The sequence below is a fragment of the Phacochoerus africanus genome, chromosome 4 (assembly GCF_016906955.1).
Source record: "Phacochoerus africanus isolate WHEZ1 chromosome 4, ROS_Pafr_v1, whole genome shotgun sequence".
Lineage (NCBI taxonomy): Eukaryota > Metazoa > Chordata > Mammalia > Artiodactyla > Suidae > Phacochoerus > Phacochoerus africanus.
The window spans coordinates 134,284,214-134,293,577 of NC_062547.1; the positions used below are offsets into that span (position 1 = coordinate 134,284,214).

General features: G+C 40.3%; 1 long non-coding RNA gene across 1 annotated transcript; it reads right to left on the reverse strand.

Annotated features, from left to right (window-relative positions):
* Positions 1–1,839: 1,839 nt before the first annotated feature.
* Positions 1,840–9,077, reverse strand: LOC125124368 (uncharacterized). The gene is made up of 3 exons (XR_007134295.1): positions 8,012–9,077; positions 7,559–7,769; positions 1,840–1,868 (listed from the first exon to the last, which is right to left on the reverse strand). It is a non-coding gene; the product is annotated as an uncharacterized LOC125124368 (long non-coding RNA).
* Positions 9,078–9,364: the final 287 nt, after the last annotated feature.

Consider the following 9,364-nt stretch of genomic DNA (forward strand, 5'->3'; position numbering starts at 1 on the left):
TGCAGACGTGACTTGGATCCCACATTGCTGTGGCTGTGGTGTACCCAGTGGCTACAGCTCTGATTTAACCCCTAGCCTGGGAATCTCCATATGCCATGGGTACAGCCTTTAAAAGAGAGAGAGAGAGAGCGAGAGCGAGAGCGAGAGCGAGAGAGAGAGAGAGCAAGAGAAAATACCTGAACTGAATAGCAAAATACAAAACAACATCTTATCAAAATTTGTGAGATGCTGGTTAAGTAGTACTTAGAACAAAGTTTAGAACAGGGGTGGGCAAAATCCAGCCCACAGGACAAATCCAGGCCACAGCCTTATTTTGTAAACAAAGTTTTTTATTGGAACCGTATTACTTCCATTTTTTATTTATTGCTTGTTGATAATTTTGTGCTACAGTGGCAGAAGTGAGTAGTTTTGAGAGGGATCTGTCAAGCCAAATATATTTACTATTTGGTCTTTTACAGAAAAATTATTTGGTTTAGAGCCTTAAGTACGTATATTAGAAAAGAGAAAAGAGTGGAAAGTAACAAATTAAGCATCCATGTCAAGAAATTTGACAAAGAATAGCAAAATAAACCCAAAAAAATGTAAAAAATGAAAAAATACAGCGTGAACAGTAATGAAATAGGAATGAACATATGCTAGAAAGGTTCAATAAAGCTCAAAGCTGTTTTTTTTTAAGTCTAAAACAACGAACAAACCTCTAGTAAAATAATAATAAAAGTAGAGAGAAGAATTAATAACCAACTTTAGGACCAGTGCTACTGACGTTGCATACATTAAAAAGATAGCATAATTTGAAAAGCCATCTGTTAAAAATTTAAAAATCAACAAATTAGTATAAAATTAAAACCTCAAAATTGACTCAAGGGGAAATAGAAAACATGAATAAGCCTATATCCTATAAAATGATGGATTCAGTAAGAAAATTTTAACCCCCCAAATGAGCTCAACAGGGAATTCTTTCAAGTATTCAAGGAAGATGTAATTCCAACCTTATACAAACTCTTTCAGAAAATATAAAATGAGGAAACACTGTGTGATATCAAAACGACAGACAGTATGATGGTAAGATCACAGCTATTCTCACTAGAATGATCATATGCTTTATCATTGAAATCAGAGCACTTCTGAGAGTGAAAGAAAGTGCTATTAATGATGATATTAGATAATAAGTGTTAACTGGGGTTGTCACAGGCAAATCAGGATACACATTTCCTAAATTTCACTCGTAAACACAGATGCAAAAATCCTAAAAATATTAGGACACACAAATTAGCAATATATAAAAATAGTAAGGGTAGCATCATGTTTGGTTTATCTGGAATACAGATTATTTTAACTCTAAACATAAATTAATGTGATTCACCACATTAAGAGATTAAAGAAAATGCATATGATCATCTCAATATGTATGAAAAAATTTGATACAATCAATATCCATTCATTATTTTTTATTACTCAGTGAATTTTATTACATTTATTGTTGTACAACGATCATCACAACCAAATTTTAGAGCATTTCTATCCCAAACCCTCAGCGCGTTATCCCACACCCGCAACCTGTCTCATTTGGAAATCATAAGTTTTTCAAAGTCTGTGAGTCAGTATCTGTTCTGCGAAGAAGCTCATTGTGTCCTTTTTTTAGATTCCACATGTAAGGGATAGCATTCGATGTTGGTGTCTCACCATCTGACTGACTTCACTTGGCATGATAATTTCTAGGTCCATCCATGTTGCTGCAAACGCCGTTGTTTTTTTCCTTTTAATGGCTGAGTAATATTCCATTGTGCATATGTACCACATCTTCTTGATCCACTCCTCTGTCGATGGGCATTTAGGTTGTTTCCATGTCTTGGCTATTGCATATAGTGCTGCAATGAACAATGGAGAACATGTGTCTTTTCAAGTCATGGTTTTCTCTGGATATATGCCCAGCAGTGGGACTGTGGATCAAATGGTAGTTCTATGTTTAGTTTTCTGAGGAATCTCCATACTGCTTTCTACAATGGTTGCACCAATTTACACTCCCACCAACAGCATAATAGAGTTCCCTTTTCTCCCCACCTTCTCCAGCACTTAACTGTTTGTAGACTTTTTGATGATGGCCATTCTGGCTGGTGTAAGGTGGTACCCCATAGTGGTTTTGATTTGCATTTCTCTAATGATGAGTGATGTTGAACATTTTTTCATGTGTTTTTTTGGCCATCTGTATGTCTTCTTTGGAGAATTGTCTATTTAGAATCTTCTGCCCATTTTTTGAAGGGGTTGGTCGTTTTTTTTGGTAGTGAGCTACAGAAGGTGTTTATAAATTTTGGAGATGAATCCCTTGTCAGTTGCTTCACTTGCAAATATGTTCTCCCATTCTGTGGGTTGTCTTTTCATTTTGTTTAGGGTTTCCCTTGCTGTGCAGAAATTTTTAAGTTTAATGAAGTCCCATTTGTTTATTTTTGTTCTTATTGTTATTACTTTAAGAGGTGGATCTGAGAAGATGTTGCTGTTGTTTATGTCGGAGAGCATTTGGCCTACGTTTTCCTCTAAGAGTTTTATTGTGTCTGGTCTTATATCTAGGTCTTTAATCCATTTTGAGTTTATTTTTGTGTATGGTGTTAGGGAGTGTTCTAATTTCATTCTTTTCCATGTGGCTGTCCAGTTTTCCAAGCACCACTTATTGAACAGGCTGTCTTTTCTCCATTGTATATTCTTGCCTTCTTTGTCACAGATTAGTTGACTATAGGTGCATGGGTTTAATTCTGGGCTTTCTATCCTGTTCCACTGATCTATATTTCTGTCTTTGGTGCCAGTACCATATGGTTTTGAGGACTGTAGCTTTTTAGTGTAGTCTGAAGTCAGGGGGCCTGATTCCTCCAGCTCTATTTTTCTTTTTCAGGATGTCTTTGGCTATTGTGGGTCTTTTGTGCCTCCAAACAAACTTTAAAATATTTTGTTCGAGTTCTGTGAAAAACGTCCTTGGTAATTTGATAGGGATTGTATTGAATCTGTAGATTGCCTTGCGTAATATAGTCATTTTGATAATACTGACTCTTTCGATCCAAGAGCATAGTATGTCTTTCCATCTGTTTGTGTCATCTCTGATTTCTTTTATCAGTGTCTTATAGTTTTCAGAGTACAGGTCTTTTGTCTCTTTAGGTAGGTTTATTGCTAAGTATTTTATTGTTTTGATGTGATGGTAAACGGGATTGCTTCCCTAATTTCTCTTTCTGCTCTTTCATTGTTAGTATATAGAAATGCAGTTGATTTCTGGGTATTAATTTTGTATCCTGCGACTTTGCTAAACTCATTGATGAGCTCTAACAGTTTTCTGATAGACTCTTTAGGATTCTCTAGGTATAGTATCATGTCATCTGCATACAATCAACATCCACTCATTATTTTAAAAACTCTCAGTAAACCTAGGAATAGAGGGGCACTTCTTAATCTGATAAAGGATATGGGCAATATACTTAGAGGAAACAACATACTTAATGGTAAAACGATTAAATATTTCCATTTGAGATCTGTAACAAGACAAGGATGCATGATATCACTATTGCTATTTAACTCTGTACCGACCTCACACCAGTCAGAATGGCCATCATTAATAAATCCACAAATAACAAGTGCTGGAGGGGCTGTGGAGAAAAGGGAACCCTCCTGCACTGTTGGTGGGAATGTAAACTGGTACAGCCACTATGGAGAACAGTTTGGAGATACCTTCGAAATCTATACATAGAACTTGCATATGACCCCACAATCCCACTCTTGGGCATATACCCGGACAAAACTCTACTTAAAAGAGACACATGCACCCGCATGTTCATTGCAGCACTATTCACAATAGCCAGGACATGGAAACAACCCAAATGTCCATCAACAGATGATTGGATTCGGAAGAAGTGGGATATATATATACAATGGAATACTACTCAGCCATAAAAAAGAACGACATAATGCCATTTGCAGCAACATGGATGGAACTATAGCATCTCATACTGAGTGAAATGAGCCAGAAAGACAAAGACAAATACCATATGATATCACTTATAACTGGAAGCTAATATCCAGAACAGATGAACATCTCCTCAGAAAAGAAAATCATGGATTTAGAGAAAAGACTTGTGGATGCCTGATGGGAGAGGGTGGGAGTGGGAGGGATTGGGAGCTTGGGCTTATCAGACACAACTTAGAATAGATTTACAAGGATATCCTGCTGAGTAGCATTGAGAACTTTGTCTAGATACTCATGTTGCAACAGAACAAAGGGTGGGGGAAAAAATGTAATTGTAATGTATACATGTAAGGATAACTTGATCCCCTTGCTGTACAGTGGGAAAATAAAATAAAAAACAAACAAACAAACAAACAAAAAACACTGTACTGGATGTCATAGCCTGAATAGTAAAGAAAGAAAAAGAAAGAAAAGATATAAAAATAAGAAAAGTAGAAACAAAATGTCATTATTCACAGATGGTATACTTGTGTGTGTGTGTGTGTGTGTGTGTGTATTCCAAAAAGATCTATAACTAAAGTTTTAATATTGATAACAGAGTTTATCAATTTGCTAGATATAAAATCAATCTATAAAATCAATTATAATTCTCTATACTAGAAAACAATATGAATTTTTTAAAAAGATACCATTATTAATATTACACCGAAATACAACTTCCTAGAAATAAATCTAAGAAAAGATGTAAAAGTTCTCCACTGAGAAAATTTTAAACTTCATTGAGACACTAAAATAAAAAATGGGAGTTCCCGTTGTGGCACAGCAGAAACAAATCCGATTAGGAACCATGAGGCTGTGGGTTCTGGCCTTGCTCATTGGGTTAAGGATCTGGCATTGCTGTGAGCTGTGGTGTAGGTCACAGAGGTGGCTCGGATCTGGTGTTGCTGTGGCTCTGGCACAGGCCGGCAGCAATAGCTTCATTAGACCCCTAGCCTGGGAACCTCCAAATGCCATGGGTGCAGCCCTAAAAAAAAGAGACAAAAATAAATAAATAAATAATGGATTCATTATGTTCATGGATTATGTTTTACTATTTTAAAGGATACAACTTTGCTTGAATTGATTTAGAGAAGTAATGCAATCCCGAACTCCCAACATTTTGAGGAGGTGGAGTGGGTTGGGGGAGAAATTGACAAGCTGATTTAAAATTGATGTGGGTAAAAAATAGCCAAGACATTCTTGAAGAAAAAGGGCAAGGTAGGAGAATTTGCTCTACCAGATGTACTACATGTTATAATAAAGATGAGTTATAGAATTTAAGATAGTATAATATTGGTTCAAAAAGAGATAAAGAGACCAATGGAACAGACCAGAGAGCGAAGTAAGAGACCCAAACCCACGTTTAAATGAACCTTGAAATACAATAGTGATAATAACACAATTCAAGAGGGAAAGGACAGCCTTCTCAAACTCTGTTGCTGGGACAAATGAATATTAATATGGAAACAAATCAGAGCCCTACCTCGTATAATCTCAGGTCAACTAAACATATCAGTGTGAAAAGCATAACTATAAAGATTTTATGTAGCTTATGAGAAAACCTAATGGCCTTGAGGTACGGAAGGAAGGAACTGCTAAATAAGATTCAGAATGCACTACTAATAAAGACAAGATCTGACTACATTAAAATGAAGAACTGTGGTTCTTCAAAAGATACCATGGAGTGACAAGATAACAAAATTGAGTGGGAGAAGATATATGCACCATATATAATCCATAGAGGACTAGTTTACAGAATGTTTGAAGAAATCCCACAAATAAAGTTGCAGACAATCCCAGAGTAAAAGGTTGACGCTTTACATTACAGGAAATCCAAATGGTTGCTAAACATATGAAAAAGTCCTCAACTTCATTGGTAACCAGCGCAAGGCAAATTTAAACCAAATTTAAATAATAAGTAAAATATTATTTATGTCTATCAGATTGGTTAAATTTTTATAAGACTGGAAAACCAAAGAGAATTAGAAAAACTTATAGAATGAAGAGAATTTGGCAAGATGGTAGAACCATTCATTTCCTTTTCCACCAGCCTCTTTTCCTTCCACCTTGAACGAACTCCATGGCACATCTAAATGTACTCAGCTGACCTTCCCAAAAGGTCAAAAGTACATAGCCAGGGGTGTGGCAGATTCTGCCGTGAGCAATAGGTCTCTAATCACTTGAGCCATCTTCACGTGGTGCCTCCACCTGCTTGCTACCCTGACTGCCTGGTGTCTGAGCCCAGGATGTTTATTCTCCCAGAACTCGCAGTCTAGTCCCCTCTCCCCCACCTAGGCCTCCTGGGCACAGGGAGGAAGCTGACATGGCTTACCACAGAAACCTCTGGGCCGGGTATACAAGCTCTCACAAACAGAGAAAACTGCAGGTGTAACCAAACCATATAGGAGGGCAGGAACTGCCTCTGGGGGGAGGGGGGGGGCCATGCAAAGGTGACCATGAACTAAGTGTCAAGATGAAGAGTCATTCCCCAGGCAGTGAGGCATCAAGGATGCCCAGGCTGATCTCCATCAGTGATCAGGATGGACAGAACCCTGAGACTGGTGCTCTGAGGGCCCTGTCACTACACTGAGAGATCTGGGCAATGGGAAACCTCAAGAAGAGCCCCACGTTAATTAAGAAAACATCCAGGATAGATTTTTAGGTAGTGAAATATGGATGACATAAAATTTACCATTTTAAGTGTACAGTTCAGTGATACTAGGTGCAATCATATTGTTGTGCAACCATCACCACCACCCATCTCCAGAACTTTTTCCGTCTTTCCAAACTGAAACTCTGTACCTATTAAAGGATAACTCCTCATACTCCACCCACTCCAGGCCCTGGCAATCATCATTCTACATTCTGTCTCTGTGAATTTCATTACTTGAAGTACTTCACATAAGCAGACTGCAATATTTGTCCTTTTATGTCTGGTTTATTTCACTTAGCACAACGTCTTCAAGCTTCATTCATGTAACATGTGTCAGAATTTGCTCCCTGTTTAGGGCTGAATAATATTCCACTGTATGTATTTATCATATTATGTTTATATCCTTTCATCTGTTGATAGACATTTGAGTTGTTTCCACCTTTTGGCTATGTTGAATAATGCTGCTACTATAGACTGAATGTTTTTGTCCTTCTAAAATTATTATGTTGAAATCTAATCCCCAAAGGGATGCTATCTGAGCCTCTGGGAGGTGGTTAGGTTGTGAGGACAGAGACTACATGAATGGGATTAGTGAGCTTACAAAAGAGACCCTAGAGAACTCCCTTGCCTCTTCTTCCATGTGAGGTTAGAGTGAAAAGACAGCCAGCTATGAAGCAAGAGAGAGCCCCTCATTAGACAACAAATCTGCCAGCATGTTGATCTTGGACTTTCCGGCCTCCAGAACTGTGAAAAATACATTTCTGTTGTTTCTTAGCTGCCCTGGCTATGGTATTTTGTTAAAGCAGCCCATACAGACTAAGACAGCTGCATGAGCATTGGTGTACAAACAAAGACAAGATGTTTGGAAGGCAATTTCAGTTAAAAAAACAACCGTTAGAGAAGCCAGTACAATTACAACTCACCAAGGCCAGAGAGATCTGCTTCCCACCTGTTGTCCTTGACCCCATGGCCCTGTTGACATGTCCATCTGGGCAGAAACGAAGTGTGGTGCTCCCAGCCAGAAGCCTTCTAAACTCACGCCAGCCTCAGGGAGTAGTAGGCACATTCAGTGGAATGACAGGAATGTGATTCAGTAGTTAAATTTGAAAAAGTTGAAAAAAGTCTTCTGCAAACCTGTGAGACCCAGGACACAAGGGAGACACAAGAATTGAGCAAGTGTTTCACCCTAAAGGTAAGAAACCAAATGCAGAGTCCTATGTACAGAGCAGAGGGGGTAGGTATAGGACCCACCAGGCAAGCACAGCATAGCGAGGGCAACTGTCCACGGACCTAAAAAGCTTAAGCTCCCAAAAAGCCAGAGAAGAAGATACTAGTGAATCAGGGACAGAAAATGTGCCGTGAAAATGTATCCATACCTTCCTCTCTCAGCCTCGCGGTGAACTACTTCCCACGTTTGCAGCAGTGGAACCATAGAGACCTCTAACAGCTCTTGTGCAGAAGGACTTGGCTGGGGCACTTGAATGGGGGAGGCGAATGTGGGGAAATGACTGGCTTTGAGTGAAGGGGGGGGGCCTCAGCAGCTGGGCTTAGGATGCTCAGTAACTGCGAGCGGCTATGGAAAGACCGCCACAAGGCAGGGCACGCACAGAAAACACCACTTGTGTTTTTTTCTGATCACCTCCTTCAACTGTGCCCCCTCCTGATGCTGGTCACCTTCCTGGAGGAGGGCTCCCTGCTCCTTTGGGATATAAAAGAAAATCAGTGCTGCTTAGAGTCAACCTGACACACATTTCTTCCCCTCCCCAGGGCTGGGTGTCCTGGGCTGAGGAGGAAGGAATGAGACCCTGGCCCCTTACATGGCAGGCACTGCTGCTATCCTCTTCTCTGCTGGGGCTTTTCAGCCTGGGTCTGTCTGGCTGTGAGGCTCTCTGTGGCCAGTGGGTTCCCCCTGGGGATGTGCATGCATCCTTCAGGATTCCCCCAGGAACGGGAAGACCTCCCTACGTCACAGCTCTTCATCAGCGGAGAACACTTTCCTTGACCTCTTCTGAGTCCTGCTCCAGTCCCTGTGGTCACCCTACAACCTCTTCCTCACAGGTCCCCTTGCCTGGCGGGTGGCCTTCCTCACTGGGGTTCCAGTCCTTCTAACTTGTGAGTCTCCACTTAGGCCCTAAGAAACCATATATTCTTGCCCTACCAAACAGTGGGAAGACAGAAGGGTCAAGGCCCTCTGTCCCAACAGTAATTTCTTAGCTCAGAGAGGTACAGAGTTAGATGCATGTCCTCTTTTCCAGGGCAATAAGGTCAAATCCTACCCAGCACCCTATTAAACCATCATTCAGTCTTGAGGGGAGAGTTTAGCACAAGCAAATGGCATCTAATTGACAGCTAACTAGGAAGGCCACACTGCAGCTGCTTAGTGTCTGGCCACTAGAGTTGTTTTCTTTTTTTTTTTCTTTCTCTTTTTCTTTTTTTACTCTTTTTAGGGCCACACCTCCGGCATAGGGAAGTTCCCAGGCTAGGGTTCAAATAAGAGCTGCAGTTGCTGGCCTATGCCACAGCCACAGCAACATGGGATCTGAGCTGCATCTGCGACCTACACCACAGCTCACGGCAACGCTGGATCCTTAACCCACTGAGTGAGGCCAGGGATTGAACCCGCAACCTCATGGTTTCTGGTCGGATTCATTTCCGCTGAGGTATGACAGGAACTCCCTGAGCACACTTCATATTGTGTGGTATGGGTTACACTCTTCTTACCCCGTACT